The following is a 23,734-nucleotide window of genomic DNA, read 5'->3' as shown; positions in this document are numbered from 1 at the left end:
TTAAGGCACTAAACTTATAACACATGTTTTTTTATTGAAGTCAACATTGTTCCATATTTTTATAAAAAAATATGAAGGAAGCTATAATAAGAAAATGGGCAAATGACATAAAAGCCCTTAAGTTTTCACAAAAATGTCGGTTTTACCCTTGGACGTGTTTCAGGTCCAGTAAAGTCGGATGTTTTGTTTAATTTGTTCATTTATACCCTTTTAGCCGGTTTCCGGGTAACCTACCGGTTACCTAATGCCAGTAAAGCCCTTGAGTTTTCAAAAATGTTCGGATTTACTCTTAAGTTATCAAAAATATTCGGATTTACCATTATTTTGATTATTATTATTATTATTATTATTATTATTATTATTATTATTATTATTATTATTATTGTTGTTGTTGTTGTTGTTGTTATCATTATTATTATTATTATTATTATTAATACATTTTTAAATGTATAAAAATATTTTATACAGACATTTTTAAATGTATAAAAATACTTTTATTAATATAAATATATTTTTAAAAATATATATAGTTGTATTTAGTATTTCTATACATTTGAAAGCCTATGTATTCCTTCAAAAACATATTTATATATTAAAAATTTATTTATTTATATTTATTCGGTAAATATATATTTATTTCATATAAAAATACATCGAATACGAATAAATATAAAAATTACATATTTATAAGGTTTATATTGTATAAAAGATATAGTTTTATGTATTTCTACATACTACTAAGTATAAATATGTATTTATTTCATACTTATATGCATGTGACAGTTTTTATACAAATTAAATACATATTTATATCTATTCAATAAAAAAACATTTTTAAATTTATAAATATGTTTTAAAAATGTATAAATACGTTTTTATTTGTATTTAATAGATATATTTATTTGTATTTAATAGATATAAATATGTATTTATTTTGTATAAAAACTATCGTATACATATAAATATGAAATAAATACATATTTATACTTAGTAAGCAAACACCCAAAACTTTTTTTTTGTTTGGTTGATGAATCACTCAAAGAATTAAAAAAATATATTTCGTTTATATGTATTTTACCATATAAATATGTATAAATACATATATATATATATATATACATATATATATATATATATATATGAAATAAATACATATTTATACTTTGTAATGTGTACACATACATATAATTATATCTTTTATATAATATAAACCTTATAAATAGATATTTTTGTAATTATATGTATATAATATATTTTTATACGAAATACATATATATTTATACCAACTAAATACAAATAAATATATTTTTAATATATAACTACGTTTTTAAAAGCGTACATTGACTTTCAGATGTATATAAATGCTAAATAGAAGTAAATATATTTTTAAATACTAAATACAAGTAAATATATTTTTTAATCTATAAAAATATTGTTATACGTTTAAAAACGTATTAAACATATATAATAATAATAATAATAATAATAATAATATTAATCAAAATAATCAAAATAACAATCAAAGTAAGGGTAAATCCAAACATTTTTGAAAACTTAAGGGTAATACGAACATTTTTGAAAACTCATGGGCTTTACTGTCATTAGGTAACCGATACGTTACCTGGAAACCGGTTAAAAGGGTATAAATGAACAAATTAACCAAAACATCCGGCTTTACTGGACCAAAAACACGTCCAAGGGTAAAACCGACATTTTTATGAAAACTTAAGGGTTTTTATATCATTTTCCCTAAGAAAATTTGTAAAAGCTACTTTACGAAATTAAAAAAAAAAGAAAGCTATTTTACAAAATAAAAAAAAAAGAAGTTATGTTGATATTTCTTGTTTTAATAAAAGCTATTTTACGAAATTAAAAAAATAAATAAATAAATAAATAAATAATAATAAAAATAATAAAAAAACAACGTTATACAAATATAATTTTAGGTTGGTATTTTGGATGATATAAACAATTTATTTGTATTTTTACTCAATAATGACAAAATGCTTACACTCTTTATTGCTTATAGAAACATCCTTACATTAAACATCACTCAAATAAAGGTCTATGCAACAACCAATTTAGGTGCATATATTTGTGGCTTACCACAATCAAACAGTAAGTACCAATAACCTAAGAGTGAAGTTAACAATTTGCCTTTTAGATGATTCAATTAGGTTTGCGCCAAAAGATCCGACTCTGTGTTGGCATGTTTATTGTGTTATTTACTAAAGTTGTTAGTGCAAGACCGTTTATCATTAATGATGTGAAGTTTTTAAAATTTATGAATCAAATTTAAAGGGATAATTAAACTTAACAATATTGTTAATCAAATTACCAAAAGGAGCATTGGCTTTTAATATGAAATAACTTTATTATTGTCGCATAAATTTAAAACAACATATTTTTCCTAGATAAATTTAAGTCTTAAGAAGCCAAATAGCTCAATTTATGTTCTTTGATTTTGAAAAAAAAATACTTTAAATCACAAATAAAATTATTAACTTATATTTATTATTAAAATAAACCCAAATCACATCATGAATACACTTGTTGTAGAGTATGATCCAACTTTTATATCAAGTACATTAAATGGGAGTAATGAACATTTGTAAGCAGAACAACACCTGCATAATTCTGATGCCATATAATAAGCACATCAACACCTACACATTTATGATGCCATAAAGTAAAATCAATAAAAACATAATTTAAGTAAAGAAAAACCTCAAATTACACCTATACTTAGATTGACTGTTCTTATCAAAGCAAATATCTTCGGGATAAAGAAAGGCAATCATTCTTCTTTTATTACTTTTGTATGAAGTACATTTCATGGTCACTATTAAAATATTTGATAATGAAAGTGAGTTGCTATAATAAAAACGTTCATCAACAGATACCACAATTGTAATCAAAACATATGGATACAGTTCTTAAAAAATATGTCAAATTTGATTTTTCTATAAAAAGACCAAAATGCCCTTTATCCAAAATAAAACCAAAAAATAACCTTTTCTTTTCTTTTAAGCAACCATTTGCACATATCACATTCAATAATTTTTTTAATCAAATCGTGGCAAAACAGTTCTTAAAAAAATATATCATTGGAAGGAAATTCAGATTGAAACCAATATTTTCTGAGCATGGGCAAAACGGTCACATTTGTTGCAATATTTTTTTTGGGAACACATAGTCACACAACATAGTACTTTCGTTTGTAAAAAAATGTTAAAAATGATATTTTTATAAAGTAGAATGCTATTTTCTGTATATTTTCAAAAGTTTTATTGGTAAATTTCATTTTTCTATAAAAGGACCAAAATACCTTTATCCAAAATATAGACGAAAAATAACATTTTCTGTTCTTTTTAACCCACCTTTTGCACATATCACATTTAATAACTTTTTTTAATCAAATCGGGGCAAAACAGTCTTTAAAAATCTGTCAACCGCGATACAAACTTTCCCAAACAAAACATATTCACACTCTCAAAACATTGTACTTTTGTTTGTAAAAAATGTTAAAAATCATATTTTTATAGAGTATAATGCTATTTTATGGATATTTTCTAAAGTTTTATTGTGTCAACATCATTTTTCTATGAAAGAACCTATAATTATCGATATGCAGTAAATTAATAAACTTTTAAGATCTTCTTTTTACTTGGCCAATAAAAAATTAACAAATATGAGCAACATATATTCAAATTGCATATGAAGAAGTAAAAAAAAGAAGGAAAAGACGAAAATACTTTGGTAGTGAGATTGAAACGAATATTTCCGAGTCTAAAGTTAACTGTTCCATTTCAAGTTCAAAGTTCCAAAATTAGGCCGTTGACCTTAACGTATGACAAGACTGGACTTGACAAACTTTCTAGGCTACTCTTGATGATGAGAATGATAAGTACATTCATGTCATTTTTCACAAAAGAGAGAAGGGCATAATGGTCAGATGGTGTTTTTGGAACATATAAAGTAGGTAAGAGTTTTAGATACCTTCAACTGCTTCCTCTGCTACTTTTGAATGCTGTTTGACCAAGTCTTCCTTGATACTGATATTTAGAAGAGCTGTTGATAGTTTCTGGGATAAAGTCTTCACACCACCCTCAAGTTCTTCCTGTGGAATTTCAGACTTTGATGTGACTTTGGGTGAGAAGGAATATCTTTTGAAGATTCAAAAACAGAAAAGTATAAGATTTTAACCAACACTAGAAAAAGCAGAAATCAAGGAAGAAAAATATAACAAAACCAATATATTATAATTGGTCTATTTCAACAAGATTTCTGAGGCATTAATTAATCTTGAATTCTCTAAGAACAAAGAATACACGCATTATCTTATTTCTGTTGCAAAAATTAACACAATTTTGACTTTGAAAGTAAAACACGAACGTATTGCTTTCCAAATTCAAACTCGATTCGCAATTACAAACAATTTTACATTCTTACTCAAATTGTTCAAATCTTCATCTTTTCTTCTATTCCGATGTACTTATCTTAATTTCTAGTAAATTTCATAGTAATTTCGGATTTATATGTGATGTGTTTGACTGTAAAAGTTTAACTATAACATGAAGAGGAATCTTATTATGATGAATAGATTTTGGAGGATAAGGACCTGAATGGTAACCTATGGACTTTATTTGAAAAGAATAAAAGGATGAGGGACTAAAAGGGTCAATATGGAAAATTATTGAGAATGTACGGATGAGTATAACCCGTCACCTTATCACTCCCGAACCCTAACCTTATTTTCCACTTCAGCCGCCACTCGGGTTTACCAGCCGCCACTACCCCCTTTCCTCTCGTTTTTCCGACCGAAGAAGATAACCGGTGACACCTTCTTCTTTACGACAAGAGCTACCAAGTCCGACCAGGGATTGTGGGTGACCTTCGGGTGTAGACGGTGCCTCATCTCCGGCCGCCATTGCAACATTTCTGTTGAAGACGAAGCCAGAGTTGGTCGTGTGGCTGTCGTTGTTGCTATTCCGACCATTCCTCCTCCTTCCCTTCTTTGTGCTGACGCATCACCGCTGTTGCTCTCATCGCCGGCGAAGCGAGAGTTCGGGCCCGATTCTGACGTCGTGAGGAGACCGGTCGAACATGTTCAGTAGCCGTTTGTCCCTCTTTTTCGTTGGCGCAACCCTTTGTTCACCCTCTTCATTGCTGCTGTTGGAACCCATCGTCCGTCGTCGCCGCCATGCGGCTGCTTCGCCTTGGGTGATAACCTCCTATCGCCGCACGCCACTAGGTGGGTGGCTACGTCTGTTTTGGCATGTAAAGTCGAGTGCTTCCATTTCTAATCGTGTTTATGCACGTTTTCTGTTGCCCGGAACTGTAAAAGGAACCACCATGGCGGCCAACCATGGTGGCTGCCACCTAACACCTCTGTTCTGCCACCACCAGCCACTGTATGATGGTGGCTGTGTGTATGAGTGTATGTAAGGGTGTGACAGTGTATGTAATTGTTAGTCGGAAAACCGAGGAAAAACCCCACCACCACCGTGAGGTGGTGGCTGCGACCTCACGCGGCCATGCTGCCGCCACTAGCCGCCATTGTGGGTGGCTATGTGCTCTTTTGTATGATTGGACTACTTTTTGAGATGTTTTGATGTGTTTTGATTTAGAGTTATAATCACCACCACCACAAGGTGGTGGCCGCCGTTTACTACCACTACCTGAGGTGGTAGTGGGTGGTGCCAGACTTGTTTAACCCTAATGGGCCCAATGAAGCCCTAATTGACCAAAAATCCTAACCATTTGACTAATTGGCATGCGATTGGTTTGGAAACCCTAATTAGGGTTTAGAAAACCTTAATTGTGGAAATGTGAGTTTTGGAACGGATCGGGACCCACACTGGAATTGTTTATCGGACTTAAAATAGTAATTAATAATCCTTTGCAATTAACTTAAGGTAGTATTGGAATTAATGGATTAAGTCATTAATGGGTTAAGTAAGAACACTTAACCCTAATCTTCATTTCATGTGAGAAATCCTAATTATGTTTGGGCTTCAAGCTGGGCCTTTTGTTGGGCTTTGGTGATTGGGCTATTGATAGGCTATCCAAGAATAAGTACATGGACTAGAATATTTGGATGGGCTTTAGGGTAAGGCCCATGTGAGGGGTTTGGCCCCAATTTGGAAAATTGGGCCATAAGTGGGCCAAAATTGGGCCTTGATGATTATGAGATATTGGACCATCGGAATGCCAAGTGTTGGACTAGAATTAATGGTTTGGCCCTAAAATAAGCCATATAGATGTTTGGGCCCAATTTGAAAAATTGGACCATATGATGGGCCTTGTAGATTATTTGGCTATTGGGCCTTCCGAGTTTGTGTTTTGGCCTTAATTTTAGACCAAACTAGGTTAGGGTAAAATAGTCTCCTTACCCCAAGTATAGAGTTGTGGTTATGCATTGGGACCCAATTATTAATTGGGTGTCATTTTGATGATCACAGGTCGAGAATCTATCAATCAACAATTGGAGTTTTATCCGCGGGACTTCGGCAGTGTGAGGTGAGTCTCCTCACCATACCAATGGGTCGAAGGCACCAAGGCCGACCCATTTTATGATATGTGGTACACTAGTTGATGTAGTGGTATGTGGCATGTTATTTGGTTATATGTAATATGCTATGCTATTTGTTTATGTGATATTTGCATGAAAGACAATGGGGGGAGCCCATGACACTTGGATGTAAGAGCATGTGGGGGAGCCCATGGCTTTTGAGGTAAAGGCCATGGGGGGAGCCCATGGAACTTGGATGTAAGACCATGTGGGGTAGCTCATGGCTTTCCAGGTAAAGACCATGGGGGGAGCCCATGGCACTTAGGTGTAAGACCATGTGGGGGAGCCCATGACATCCTGGAGTAAGACCCTGGGAGGAGCCCACGACATCCTTATATGCTTATGTGATTGATATGCCTTATATGATTGATATGGCCTATGTTATTGATATGGTTTATGCGGTTATGTGGATTATGTGAGTTATGTGGGGTATGCTCTGAGGAACTCACTAAGCTTCGTGCTTATAGTTTTGTTTATGGTTTCAGGTATCATCGGTTTTGAAAAGAAGGGCCCGACTTGATCGCGGCACACACACGCGTGTTTTCAGCAATATGTGCTTTTTGGGACGGACTCTGATAAATATTTCAATTAACAATATTTTTAAATACTCTCTTAAATGTTTTAATTAAACAATGTTTTGGAATGTTTGGATTTAAATATCTGTGTTTTAACTATAATAAAAATAAAAATTTTTACCCTGGATTTTTTGGTCGTTACAGCTTCCACAAGGCACCAAGAACACTCTAAAGCTCTAAAATAAGCTAGCAAAGATTAGAGTTTCGAAACTCTAGGTTTCGGAGGATGGAAGCTGGAAATGGGGAGGCCTCAAGGGACTTAAGGCGCTTAAATAGGGGCTCAACCCTAATTTGTAGGGTTTGGATTCTGAATGAGTACGCCCATCATACTCCACACGTACGTCCAACGTACTCGACTAAGACCACAATCTATTTAATAAATTACGACCAGCGTACCCTAGTGTATGCCCTGCGTAATTGAAAATCCCAAATTCTAATTTAACTTTGAACATCTATAACTACTTTGTTTCTACTGTGTTTTTGGCATTATTTATATGCTCGAGAAGCTATTGAAAGGCTCTACAATCCTATTTCGTTACTTTTGAATAAAACCATACCGAGCTAAGATTCTAAGTTTACGCAAGAAGCCCGAAACATCATTTTTCTCATTTTACCCCTTTGACTCCAAAACACGAACTGAGGGCTTGAATCACACCACCTGCATTATCCACATCCAGAATGGGCTGAACCCAATTCCTTTGAAGACTAAGGCCTTTACTTGATCCATTTATTTGTCGTGGTCACGAAATAAGAAACTTCTCACAACAAGATGGTACAACTCTCCCTCACTTAAACTGGATTTCGTCCTCAAAATCACTCCTTACTACTTTCCACGTATCTAGACAAATCGTTCAATTCTTCCCGAACCCCGATTCAAACTAAAAAGTCGACTCATATAGACGACGACCTTCCAATACTAAAATCAAAACCAAACCTTAGCAGGACTCACAGTCTGATGAAGAACGAATCCTTGACCCACTAACTTAATTAATGAAGAATACCCATCACTATTCTGCCCGAAATCCGGAAATCCAATACCTTATCTGACCCCAACACAGGCAGAACCATTATGAAACACAGTCATTATGACATCACTCTGCAATTTGAACCTAACAAAACCCTTACGATCCTGAATTATCTTACTGATATAACTTGAAAACAGAGTCCATGATCATGCATCCCATCACAAGTCTCACCCCTAAACGCCAACCCAACCTGTAACTCACATCCCGATAGCCGAAGATTTGTATATTCATTCTGTTGGATTATGTGTCTAATCCCATTGTTGGATTAGGTGTCTAAGCCAATAAATATAATTGGTATGTACTTGACCCGATAGTAGCATGGTCCATTTCGGGTTGCCTTCACCAGAACAATTTGATAGATGGATATTTGAGTAAGAGGTTATTTAGGACTTATTAATATATTATAAGTATAATATATTAATTGAGGAATCATATTATTTAATTAGTATTGATCAAAAATTAATTAAGAGTTAATTTAGTGATCAAAAGAGACTAGTTAAATTGATACATATGAGTCGGGCTAATGATCCATGGTTTGATTTGTGATGAGCTTATGGGTTAAACCATGAAGTATTTATCCAAATCAAATGGATGGATCATGGGCTAATGTGTATGGATTAGGGTTACACATGACCTTTGATATTCTACACACACACACACACATATATATATATATATATATATATATATATATATATATATATATATATATATATATGTTGTGCTAAGGCCTAAAATCGACCACTACTTGCATTCCAAGAAGAGAAATCGGTTTTTAGTCTCTTTACCCTCTCTCATATCCATCTAGTTGTTCATTTGTTGTTTGTGACTTGTTTGAGGCACAACGCTTGGGGTGCTAAGTTCTCTCAATGCCAAAGTCTTACTAGCTACATCAAGAGGTAACTTTTCTAACTAATTTTATGATTCATGTGTTTAATTTTTTATGTTAATTTTCTAACTACTTGATTTTTTGTTAAATACTAGTTATTTGTAAAGTTTGAAGTTATCATGTAACATGAATCAAATTAAGTCAAGTTGGTAAATAATCATCCTATCATAGTTGGATTAGTTAATTTGATGTATGTGTGTTCTTGAATTAAAAGTCTTTATTTATGAAACCATTAACTAATGTAAGTTATAGAATTAAAAGAGTCTTGAAAGGTTTCATAACTTGTCCTCAAGTTTGGAATTTGAAAGGTCTCATTCATGGAACATAAAAGTTCATAAGTTATGAATGTCAAAAGTTTTGACAAGTTACAAAACTTGCCCTCAAGTTTTGGAACTTGAAAAAGTTACATTAATGAAACATTAATTCCAAACACTAGAGTTTTAAAAAGTTTAAAATCCAACCATTATACTATTATAATATTAAAGTATAATACTTATATATATATATATATATATATATATATATATATATATATATATATATATATATATATATATATATATATATGTATAAGACAAGTCAGTCTTACCGTTAGTAGGCCTCATTCACGAAGCCGGTCTATAAGGGGGTATAAGGTTACTGCTTATAAAATGGTGGTTTAATGGGTGTCCACTCTCACCCACCGCTTCCTTGACTGGTGGAGGGTCGTTAGCCGAACGTGTAAGATAGGACATTAATTCTCATTTATAAGTATAATGAAAATTATTAAAGTAACTAAACTTTTATAAATTCTCATTCTTAGTTACTTTAGGAAAAATGTGAAAATGGTGCTATTCCATGAAATTGCACTTTGCACCTTGTTAAGTCGTTAGTGGAGCGTGTGTGGTTAACCGAAACACTAATTTGATACTGACAATGTGTGACAAAGGGTAGCTTGGTGTTAATCATGGATCAATGGAGCGTGACTGGTTAACCGACACATTGATTAGGTGATTTGTAACATCGAGAGTACCAAGCAAATTTGCATGATTATTCACACCTTGTTTGTGATCCTCGGTATCCCAGTCACAAACATGAAGGGCATAATCGAGATTTAAACATGCCATTGAAAAGTCCAATAAATTTTTAAAGGAATCTAGGAATTTCAATTCATTTAAAACCTAATCTACAATTTCGTTTTTCGTAGTGGAAATTGGTAAATCGTCATTTACCTACCTTCAAATATTTTACAATTGGATTACAGCATCCCTCTTCCGAATTGTAGAATATTGTGTTGTATCCTAGCCTTAATATTCCATTTTGGGTGTTATATCGAGGATCATTATCTAATCTAAACTTTGTCTTTCTTTTCATATGTCTACTTCAAACAATGCTTCCAACCCAATACCTTCCGGCTCTTTCTCCCTCATGAACTTATGTGGAAGGGTCATCTTCGATGGATCGAATTTCAATGATTGGATTCGAAACATCCGAACGGCTATTCGGTATGAGGACAAAGAATATATCCTTGATAAAGAGCTTAAGGAGATTGATGAATCTACTGCTACTCCCGAACAACTTGCAGAGTACAACACTCATGTGAGGGACGCGACCAATGTGTCGTGTATAATGATCGCTACCATGAGTGCTGAGCTCCAAAAGTCATATGAGGACTTTTGCCTTAGGAAATGCACCATGACTTGATGGAAAGGTACCATCAAAGTGCTTGGCAGGAGAGGTATGAGATCATTGCCTCCATGATCACGGCCAAAATGAAGGATGGAGAGTCTATCACGACCCACTTGCAAAAGATGCAAATGTTTGTGGACCGCTTGCTGAAGTTAAATGTCAACTTCGATGAAGAGTTGGCCATAGATATTATTCTACACTCTTTACCTCCTTTGTTATGATCAGTTTCGTATGACTTATCATATGAACAAGGAGGAGGTCACTCTAAGCAAGCTTCAAGGTCTCTTGAGAACTGCTGAAAGCAGTTTGAAAGGCACATTTGTTGTACCTGCTCCTACTGCAACTGCCCTGTCTTGGCAAGTGGACATGAGAAGGGAAAGAAGAGGAAGACTCCTTCCAAGAGTCATAAGGGAAAGTCCCATGTTGGATCCTCTTCCGGTGGAACCAAAGTAGGTTCTATCACACCCTCTTCCAATCCAAAGGAAGCCAAGTGCTTCTATTGCGAGAAATTTTATTTCTTTTCTTAGTTTGTATGAACAAGGTTTTACCTTTTCTTTTAATAATGAAATTGGTTTAATAAATGCTTATTTTAATGGTGTATTTTGTTTTGAAGCATTACCTTGCAATGGCATATATGAAAATGTTATGGTTGTAGATAACTTAGGAAATAATGTGTTGCATATTGATTCATCCAATGATTTGGATAAAGCGTGCTTATGGCATTGTGGTCTTGGACATGTTAACAAGAAGTGAATAGCCCAACTTTAAAAGGATGGAGTGTTGGATTCATTTACTTAAAGTCAGACGATACTTGGGAATCTTGTTTACTTGGAAAGATGACAAAGTCACCCTTCACTGGCACTTGTGCAAGGGGTGAGGGTCTGTTGGATCTCATACGCACAGATGTGTGTGGACCCTTCAAAACCGCCACAAGGGATGCTAACCACTTCTATGTTACTTTTACTGATGATTACAACAAATATGGCTATATCTACTTAATCAAGCATAAGTCAGAAACCTTTGAAAAGTTCAAAGAGTTTAAGCAAGAAGTGGAGAATCAATTGGGCAGGAAGATGAAGATGCTTCGATCCGATCAAGGAGGAGAGTATCTTAGCATGGAGTTCCACAACTATCTTAAGAAATGTGGAATTGTTTCACAATTGACGCCGCCTAGGACACCATAACTTAATGGTGTAGCTGACAGGTAAAATCGAACCTTGCTGGACATGGTTCGTTATATGATGAATCGAGCTTCGTTACCTATCTGATTCTGGGGGTACGCCTTAGAGACTGCCACCCATACCCTCAATCTAGTCCTAACTAAAAAGGTTTCCAAAACACCTCACGAGATGTGGATAGGGAAGGTTCCCTCGTTAGACCACATCAAGGTTTGCGGTTGCGAGGATTTCGTAAGACGAGAGACTCACAACAAGCTCGAACCTCGTAGTGGGCGATGTATTTTCATCGGCTACCCACAGAAATCCTTTGGATATATATTCTATAGACCGAGTGACAATGTTGTATTCGTTGTGAGGAGAGGAGGTTTCCGCGAGAGAGAACTCATATGACAGAAGGACAGTGGGAAGAAAACTGACCTTGAAGAGCCTCAAGAGTTAAGTGATGAAGGAACCTCAAACACTAGCACTCAACCTGAGGAGGAAAACCCTGTTGAACCAATTGACGAGTCCTTACCTCTGAGGCGCTCCGGTAGAGTTAGGAATGCACCTGAGTTTTATGGTTTCCATATTACTACTGAAGGTGATACATTTATCAGTGATAGCACACTGGTAAATTTAGATGTACCTAACAACTAGAAGAGAGCCATGGCAGGCCCTGAGTCTGCTAAATGGAAAGAGGCAATGGACATTGAAATTCAGTCCATGTATGAAAATCAAGTTTGGAACTTGGTTGACAATGTACCAGGCCGTAAGACAGTTGGGTGCAAATGGATCTTCAAGAAGAAGAACGACATGGATGGGAAAGTACACACTTATAAGGCATGATTGGTTGTGAAGGGCTTTACTCAAACTCTTGGAGTTGACTATGATGAGACCTTCTCACCAGTAGCGTAGATTAAATCTATAAGGGTTATGCTAGCCATAGCTGCATTTCATGATTATGAAATATGGCAAATGGATGTCAAAACCGCTTTCCGTAATGGGAAGTTGGCTGAGGATGTTTACATGAATTAGCCAGAGGGTTTTGTCGATGCAAAGTACCCTAACAGTGTGTGCAAGCTTGAGAAATCCATTTATGGATTTAAGCAAGCATCTCCCAGATGGAATCTTTGTTTTGATGAGAAAGTCAAAGAGTTTGGTTTCTCAAGAAGCGAGGATGAGTCTTGTGTATATGTGAAAGCTAGTGGGAGTATAGTTAACTTTCTGGTTCTATATGTAGATGACATACTACTCATAGGAAATGACATCCCAACCTTGCAGGAGGTTAAGTCCTAGCTTGGGAAGTGTTTCGCTATGAAGGACCTCAGAGAAGCTGCTGATGGTGCATTTTATGCACCTATTTTTCATGTTTATTTCCGTCCTTTCATAGCATTTTACTTCGTAATTCTTGCATTTAGTTAATTATTAGGGCAATTGCATATATCACTAAGAATGTCTGGTACTTCAGTATTTTTGATTTATTTAGCACACATTATGGAGCATGGAGAATGGAACTTGGAGCATGGAGCTTTAGAGCATGAATAGAAGATGAACCGGTCATGCAATGGAAGAGAACAAGAAGACAGAACCAGAGTCATTGTGCATTATCATCACAGCAAAGGACTACGTTTGAAGCACGACCGATGTCACACCGACATGGGTCGTGTTTGTCCTTTCTCATCTTATATTTAGAGCAACATGACTCATGGTGAAGCTAGACTGAAGACGGAGCCAACCGTGAAGACTTATTGGACTTTTAGAAAAAAGCATGGGCGATGCCAAAAACACATGGTCAAGACAAATGGCCATGCCAAAAACACATGGGCAAAAGGCATGGCCATGCTAAAAACGCATGACCTTATGTCAAGCACGTGAACTTTAATAAAAGAAGGGAAGACGTCATTTTGAGGGGACATAACGATTTTTGGAGCAGTTTTGGGCGATCTTGGGTGACTTTGGGAGATTTCTTGGAGTTTTTTAGAAGACCTAATCATTGCAAACACTTTGTATTTCATTTTGTAAGCATTAAACATTCTAATTCCATCTTTATTCTTGTTTGATTTGTTCTTAGCCATGTGTGGCTAAGAAACCCTAGTTTCTAGTTCTTGTTCAAAACATGTTGATTGCTTGACTTGAAGCATATGATTTGATGTTTAATTTGTGATTTTATTCTAGTGATTATGTTTTTGTTTAAACTAGAATCCTTGAATTTGATTTGTGTTGGATTGGCTACTTTCATGAATTGAATTTTTGTGTAGTTAATTAAATTTTAGGGCACCTAATCGTTCTATTAAGTTAATAATTGGTAACAAACAATAAGTTTTCTTATTGTAAAACATATATCACATGTTTTTACACTTCCGAGCGTACGAGAAGAAATGAACATTGTTGGGAAGCTTGTACAAAACATAATGCAGTTTTTCAATACAATCTAAGACTGTGTTTAGGTTGAATTAGTAAAGCTAGGTCTAGTCAAAGAGCTTGTTTTGGTTAGATAATTTAGCATGCGAGAGTTATTAGAGCGTGTTAATATCTTTCAGTACCAACTTAGAATAGCAATTTTAAATTACATCAAGCCATAATCGAGTTGAACAACTACGTTGACAACTAGAACTAGAACCATTCAATCAAATTGTTTACAAGTTTATTTCATTTTGTGAATGCTTTCAAAGTAGTTTCTTATTTTATTATTTCACTTTTGAAAACAAATCCCCCGTTTTGTGATCGAAGTACCTTGCGCAAAGAGGTATAGACTTTTGTCCCGTGTCTCTGTGGTTCGACCCTACTTGCCTTGTACTACTTTTTAGTGCATTACAGCAGTGTATTTGGAGTCTGTCGTACCCCTATTATTTGTCGGGTTTGACATGCCTAACAAATTGGCGCCATTGTCGGGGACACGGTGTTACTAATTGTTTATGCCTAGATCTTTTCGTACATATACACCACTTCTTATTGACTCGGAGATAGAGAAGACTGCAAAGAAGCTACAGAAGCAAGCCAAGCTTCGTAAGAGGCAACCGGTTTCCAGAACTTCTTCATCATATACCCCTCCGGTCATCAACATTTGGGAGGATATACCCCTATCAAGTGTGTCATAAACTGAAACAGAAAACCCCTCATCATCATCTCAACCATCCTCACCCATAAATTCAACCCCTCCCTCTTGACCTACTCATAACATCCCAAACTCCACACCCACAGGATCCTCAATTCCTACTCATACCATGGGAGATAACCATGGAGGGAATCCACCTCCAAACCCACCACCCGAACAAACCCTTCGCCAATGGGCGAGGCAAGAGGTTACTCAACAACCTCTTTGCATCACCTATCCGACATCCATAAAACTTGAACTAAAATCTGGTCTTATTCATCTCCTCCCAACCTTTAGAGGCCTAGAAAAGGAAGATCCCCACAAATTCCTCACAGAGTTCCATGTTGTGTGTGTTGGCATGAAACCACAAAATGTCACGGAGAACCAAATCAAGCTTAGGGCATTCCCCTTTACAATGCAAGACTCAGCAAAAGATTGGCTTTATGACCTTCCACCAGGAACGGTCAACACATGGGTAGATCTTGCACACCTCTTCTTAGACAAATACCTCCCAGAAATGAAAGCCTCAACCCTAAGAAGAGAGAGATAATTGGGATTAAACAACACAAGAGAGAAGCCTTTCATACATATTGGGAGAGGTTCAAAAAGCTTTGTGCCCGTTGCCCATAGCATGGTATTAGTGAGTATCAAATCCTCCAATACTTCATTGAAGGCATGACTCCTTGGGAAAGAAGACTTCTTAATGCTTCAAGTGGAGGATCTTTGACCGATAAGACCCCAACTGAGATTCGGGATCTCAAAAAAAACATGGCGGAGGATTCAAAGCATACTAGTCAAGTTGAAGACTGGTACACGGATGCACCCTAGGGGTAAAAGAGGTGCACACTCCTCAAATTGAAGATCAACTATCAGAGTTGACTAAGGTGGTAATGATTCTTGCTAAGGACAAAGGTTTGCAATCCACACCCCTTCCTTGTGGCGTTTGCACTCAAGTGGGACACCCGACTGATATGTGTCCTCAATTGCAAGAAGAAGAATATGAAGAAGCAAATATTATGGGAGGCTTTTCCGGGCACAATAAAAGAACTTATGATCAGCCCTGAGGCAATCAAGGATGGAACAACAACCAAAACATGGGCTATCAAAAAAGAACACCACCCCATTACCAAGCAAGGCCTCCATTCCCACAACAAAATTACCAACCGAGGCAACCACAACCACATCCTCAACAAGTCGGGTCCTCAAGCATGTCCTTAGAAGACATAGTCAAAAGCCTTGCCACTAGAACTCAAAGTTTTCAGCAAGAAACCAAGGCAAGCCTCAAGAATCTTGAGCACCAAATGGCACAACTTGCTCAATCGGTGAGCAAAATGGAGAATCAAGGAAAGCTACCTCCTCAAACTGAAAAGAACCCAAAGCACAATGCTTGTGCAATTAGCTTGAGGAGTGGAAGGAAATATGATGGCCCGAAGATGCCCGAAGAAGAAGAAGAGGAGTTGGTGATAGAAGAACCACCAAAGAAGGATGAAAAGAAAGAAAAAATGGTGGAGAAAAAGAAGCCGGAAGAGAAAGAAGAAAAGATCACACCACCACCTTTTCCATCAAGATTGAGCAGCAACAATAAAGAGAGAGAAGATAGTGAAATCATGGCAATGTTCTGGAATGTTGAAGTGAACATCCCTCTCTTAGTCGAGATCAAACAGGTACCTAGATATTCTATTTATAAATCTATTGGCATAGGCACTTTAACAAAAACCGGGGTGATCATCCAACTTGCAGATCGTTCTATAGTACACCCAAAAGGTGTATTAGAGGATGTTTTAATGCAAGTTAATGAGCTTGTCTTTCCTGCAGATTTTTATGTGCTTGATATGGGAAATTATGACCACCCATCCTCGAGTTCCATACTTTTAGGTAAATCATTCTTAAAAACAGCAAGAACAAAAATTGATGTCTACAATGGTACATTGTCTATGGAATTTGATGGGGAGGTCATCAACTTCAATATCTATGAAGCAATAACGTACCCAAGTGATGTTCATTGTATAAATTTTGTTGATATGATCCAACCTTTGACTGAAAAGGGTTTTGAGTTAACTAACTGTGATTTGTTGGAGTTAGTTTTGAGCAGGAATTTTGATGAGAATTTAGTCAAGGAGATTGCAAGAAATTTCAAGTTAGATGAAGAGTTGCTGGAAATAGTGGATTTCATGGAAAAAAGGAAGAAAATGAGGTATGATAATAGCAATGTGAAATTGCCCATTTCTAACACAAAACTTCTTCCTTCTATTGTGCAGGCACCTAAGCTAGAATTGAAGACTCTTCCAGATCATTTGAAGTATGCATACCTTGGAGAAGAGAAGACTTTGCCTGTCATTATCTCCAACAAGTTGTCCATTGCAGAAGAAGATGAGTTGGCGACTTTGCTGAAAAAGTATAAGAAAGCTATTGGGTGGACAATTGCTGACATAAAAGGGTTGAGTTCTTCCTTGTTAATGCATAAGATTCTCATGGAGGAAGACTTCAAACCAACCCAAGAGGTACAAAGAAGATTGAATCCACCCATGATGGAGGTGGTAAAGAAAGAAATCATGAAGCTTTTGGATGCATATATGATCTACCCCATCTCAAATAGTAAATGGGTGAGGGTTTGTATTGACTATAGAAAGTTGAATGCCTCAACGAGAAAAGACCATTTTCCTTTGCTATTTATTGACCAAATGTTAGAGAAATTGGCAGGTAAATCCCATTACTGCTGCTTGGATGGTTTCTTGGGTTTTCATCAAATTCTGGTAGCCCCGGAAGACCAAGAGAAAACCACCTTCACTTTTACCTTTGGCACATTTGCTTATAGGCGTATGCCTTTTGGTTTATGTAATGCACCTGCAACATTTCAGAGATGCATGGTGAGCATTTTTTCTGAATATGTTGAAAACATCATTGAAGTCTTCACGTATGATTTCACAGTCTATGGAAACTCCTTTGATGAATTCTTGAGCAATCTAACAAAAATTCTACAAAGGTGCATTGACACATATCTTGTGCTTAACTATGAAAAATATCATTTCATGGTGGACAAAGGATTGATTTTAGGTTATATTGTGTCCCAAAAAGGCTTGGAAGTTGACAAAGCCAATATAGATATTATCAAGAGTCTTCCTTACCCGACAAATGTTCGGGAAGTTCGTTCGTTTCTTGGCCATTCAGGTTTCTATCGGCGGTTCATCAAAGATTTTTCAAAGATTACGGTGCCGATGTGTCCACTACTCCAAAAAGATGCTAAATTTGAGTTCACTCAACCATGCAAGGATGCTTTTGATCTTTTGAAGGGTTTACTTACCTCCGCTCCAATCATCCAACCGCCTAATTGGGATCTCCCATTTGAGATATGTGTGACGCGAGCAACACAACTGTTGGGGCGGTATTTGGTCAAAAGGTGGATCGAGCCCATCATGTCATCTACTATGCATCAAAGACCCTTGATAGTGCGCAGAGCAACTACACCACAACAGAAAAAGAGTTGCTTGCTATTGTTTTTGCACTAGAGAAGTTCCAGCAGTACCTCCTTGGAACTAAAGTGATCATATATTCGGACCATGAAGCCATAAAGCACTTGCTTACCAAGAAAGATTCGAAGCCGAGGTTAATACGGTGGATTCTGCTTCTGCAAGAGTTCGATATTGAGATCAAAGATAAGAGCGGGAAGGAGAACCTAGTCGCCGATCATTTGAGCCTAATAGTTCAAACCGAAGTTGCGACTTCCATCCATGACACGTTCCTAGACGAGAACTTGTTTGCTATCCAAACACCACCTTGGTATGCGGATATATGGAATTTCATGGTCACGGGAAAGTTCCCACCCAATCTCACGAGGTCACAGAGAGATAAGATCAAGAATGATGCGATAAGGTACATTTGGGATGAGCCGTACCTTTGGAAACATTGGGATGAGCCGTACTTTTGTCATAGTTATGCTTGTGGAGGGCATTTTGGTCCTCAAAGAACTTCCAGGAAAATTTTAGACTGTGGATTTTATTTGCCTCGACTCTTTCATGACTCTTACACTTTTTGTAAAAGTGGTGAGAGATGTCAAATGACTGGCTCTTTGATTTCCCGAAATCAAATGCCTTTGAACTCCATCTTGGTTTGTGAAATATTTGATATATGGGGTATTGATTTTATGGGTCATTTTCCTTCATCCTTTGGGAATTTATACATCCTCTTGGCTGTTGACTATGTTTCCAAATGGGTAGAGGCAAAGGCAACAAGAACTGATGATGCTAAAGTTGTTGTAGATTTTGTCAAGGCTAACATCTTATGTAGGTTTGGAACTCCAAAAGCCTTGATCAGTGACAGAGGCACACACTTTTGCAACAAAACTCTTGGATCAGTTCTCAAAAAGTATGGAGTCCAACATAGGGTGTCCGCAACTTATCACCCGCAAACAAATGGACAAGCTGAAGTGTCAAATAGAGAAATCAAGTCCATACTTGATAAAACAGTGAATACAAACCGCAAAGATTAGAGTTCGAGATTAGAAGATGCTCTTTGGGCATACCGAACTGCATATAAAATCCAATTGTGATGTCACCTTATAGACTTGTGTTTGGCAAAGCCTGTCATCTCCCTGTTGAACTCGAGCACAAAGCTTTCTGGGCTGTCAAAAAGCTAAACTTGAAGATTGATGAAGCGGGTGTCCACCGAAAGTTAGAGATTCAAGAGTCGGAGGAAATAAGAAATGAAGCATTCGAGAGTTCACACATCTACAAAGACAAGACCAAAGCATTTCATGATAAGTACCTCTCCCGCAAGACCTTTGAGATTGGTCAAAAGGTATTACTCTATGACTCTCGACTTAAATGTCTTCGCTACTCCTGGGGAGAGTACATGTCTACTAACAACCCTGAGAATACAAGTGGTTTGAAAAAGTGTCAACATTAAAGTTGGTGAGTTCATAAGTATGTTTGTTATAGAAAGTATATCCTTTATTCTTTTAAAAAGTTGGCCAGTTCCACCAGAAAATCCTATATTTTCTGCTGTATATGAAAAGTAAAACAACTCATGATTTCTCCTTCTAAGAGTACTTAGTGAATACAAGTCACATACATTTAGATCGAACAGATAGTCGATTGTGTGGTTCTGCCCTAAGCCCACAACCAAACAAGGAACAGGAAATGAGGCGGAATCCACACATCCCACTATTTGTCGGATCTTCATGTATATAACCCTGATGTATTTACTAAGTACATTAAGTTTTATAATCCTTTAATTTGAATACATTCCCTTAAGAAAATCCTATATTTTCTTAATAAGTATAACGATTATGGTTATGCTTTTGTAATCATTTAGTGAATACTAATTATATATAAAACAGATCGATTAGACAGTTGAATGTGTGAATCTTCCCTAAGCCCACAACCAAACAAGGAACATGAAATGAGGCGGAAGTCACACATTCCACTGTCTACCGGATCTTTATTATATATAATCCTAATGTATTCATCAAGTAATTACATAATTAACATTAACGAATATCTGGTAAAATGGTAACCACAATAGTTCCTTCTATAATCACTCATTTTATACTAACTATATATAACCTAATATCGAACGGACAGTTGAATATGTGAATCTGCCCTAAGCCCACAACCAAACAAGGAACGTGAAATGAGGCGGAAGTCACACATTCCACTGCCTATCGGATATTATGTATATATAATTTGAATCTATAAACTAAGGAATTATAGAATTAACCATAAAGGTCCTTTATGTAATATTAGTTTAATAAGAAGTATTAAAGCTTTTGTAAATAAGTTTCTAGTTTCACTAAATCTATTGTGAAACATTGATTTCGGAAAGTTCTATCGGAAACCGTTTATCTTCCAAAATAACGATGTAAACTAAAGAAAATCTTATATTTTCTATAAAACTGATTTGTAGTCTTAAACGCTCCAAGATCGAGAAGCACAAGTATAATTACCATATTTAGCTTAATGATACTCAGTTATGTTTATCATTAACCCTATCTGAACATGTAATTACACTGAAAACTCGACGTGACGATACTACCCTCCTATGATCACTTAGTACACACGAGTTGTATAATACCGAGATCAAATAGACAGTTGAATGAGTGAATCTGCCCTAAGCCCACAACAAAACAAGGAACAGGAAATGAGGCGGAAGTTACACATTCCACTATCTATCGGACTTCAATTTTATCTAAAAAGTGTATCTTTATCCAAATAATTAGTTAATACTATTGTGAATATTCATTATAACCATTCTAATACAAAGTTAGTCCCGTATAGATCTATACACCAACTCGCGCTCTCCCTTATGAAGACGCTAGTTATAATTAAAATTCAAACAGGTACCCTAAGTGGTACATCTGGTGGTTCACAATCCTGTATTAATTACTTACATAATATGAAAAACCTTTTTATAATTAACAAGTAATTTTCTGAAAAGATTTCCTTTTGTTTCATAAACCATGTTTATAAGTTCAATTCCATGTTTTAACCTGGACTTTTGTAAATTAGTTCCTATGAACCATAAACCATACTTATTATAGTTTATAAGTTGATTTCTATGATTTTATCAAGTTTCAAATTCAAATACATTTAAACAGTAAGAAAACATAATAAGTAAATTATGTTTTTAAACACAAGCAATCTTGTGTTTTACTTGTATTCCCCCCTAAAACATTTTAAAAAGCTTGGAAAATATGGGGGTATGAACTCACCTTATGTTGGAGGTTTGATTGAAGATACGATATAGGATGTTTGGTATGCCAAGCTAAGTCTCGAGCACGAATGGATCCTAATTGTCATATATTGACATATATATGTGTATAATTAGTGTATATAACAACTAATCATGTAAGGTAACAACCTTAGGTGCTAGGAAACACTTGAAATGAAGTGTTTCAATCATATGTGATTGAAAGAAAGGAGTTCACGACCATGTATAGGAGTTCACGACCATGGGAGGGTTTACGACCCAAGATCCTATGAAGGGTTTACGGACCTTATTAAGGGTTTACAGCCGTAAACCCTTGAAGATGGTGAAGATGACGAAGAACAATGATGAACAATGATGAATCAAGGCTAGAACAAAGGGGTTTCTAAGCATAACCAAGAATAGGGGATGAATGCTTACGTTTATGAGGAGAAAAGAAGCCTTTATGTGGATGATACTTGAGAGTATTCTTGTAGATCACGGCCAAGAGGATGAGAAATGAGGGATAAATGAAGGAAATATATAAATCTAGAGGTTAGTTCACGGCCCTAGTATGGGTTCACGACCGTGAACCTAGTTTGCGGCCGTGAACCTCTTTTGATGAAGTTTCCGGCTCGAATGCAAACCACTGAACTCAAGCTAATTCATCCTAACACTTAACCCTTAAGTGTACTACGCTTAGTGACTCTCAAACTGACCCCAAGCACAGTAAACAGATAGCAGAAACGAGTCTGACTTTTGATTGAATTGGATTGACTTACAAGAAGGAAATAACGGGGTGTGACATTATCCCCCCGTTAGAGAGAATTTCGTCCCGAAATTTAGTCTAAGGTATATACATGGACGAAGGGAAAAAATTTGATACTTATGGTTTTGATGATCCCCTCGACCCCAAGTGAATTTGGAAAAAAGATGGGTACTTTGGTTCTACCTGATCTTCTGTTCTAAAAGGTAGAGAGTGTGCGGGTTTGCCTTACTTGACTATGTTTGTCCAATTGGTAGGATGTCCACACGTAGTTCTGGACAGCTTTGTCCTGAAGTTCATGGTAAGACTCATACTTGGTTCATCCACCATTGTCTCGTCTATACAAGTCGTATATAATTAAGAGTAGTAAGATGGTCGGATGTGCGACTCTGCCCCAGGTCCACAACCAAACAAGGAACAGGAGATAGGGCGGAAACACACATCCTAGGTATATAGAATCTTAATTATATACCACTCTCGCGTATACATTTAGCAGTGATAGGTTAACCGTATTTGTCCTTAGCCTCTGTGCTTGAACTTGACTTGCTGTATAAGTGGTGTTCCTACGAAATTTATTAAAAATACTTCATATGAAATGTAGACTTTTAGAATGTCCTCAGTGTATCCCCTTTTAAGTTCCTTATCTACGGAGTAAACTAGAAAGACGTGGTACCCTTCGCATGGGTACTTCTGAGTTTTGAAACAAGAGACGATACGAAGGTTCATGTCAAGTTTGTCGTTATAGATTGAAAGGATTTCGTTAGACGGCTGATTAAAGCGAAGGGTCTTTATGTAACACAAGAAATTGGTATGGTAAGGACCAAACCAATATATTTCGAAAGACGATATCGAAACTTCTTATCGTGACAACTGTTAAGTCGAATAGAACGACGTACTATTCTATGTATATGTTTTCAGCGCCCTCCGGTTTTATTCTTGTTATTATTACTGCGAACAATCTGCACCGTATTAAGTGAGTACTAGCTGTATGAGTGTTCTGATATTCGAGACTGATTAGTTTTCATAAGATAATCCCTAACATATATCTCTATAATCGCTTGGTGTATACAAGTCATGTATAATTAAAATTGGAAAGACAGTTGACTGAGCAATTCTGCCCTAAATCCACAACCAAACAAGGAACATGAAATAAGGCGGGGTTACTCGCTCTAAGCCTAAAAATCTTAATTATGAATGACCCTAATGTATACACTAAGCCATCACAACTTATCTGCAAAAGGGTTCTTAGTTTATTTTTATGAATGATGTATTTTGTTCAATTATTCTATAAAAAAATCTTAAGTT

Source organism: Lactuca virosa, chromosome 1 (assembly GCF_052849685.1).
Source record: "Lactuca virosa cultivar CGN04683 chromosome 1, Lactuca_virosa_CGN04683_v6, whole genome shotgun sequence".
NCBI lineage: Eukaryota > Viridiplantae > Streptophyta > Magnoliopsida > Asterales > Asteraceae > Lactuca > Lactuca virosa.
The sequence above is the reverse complement of the archived record's forward strand: the minus strand, read 5'-3'. Positions refer to the sequence as shown.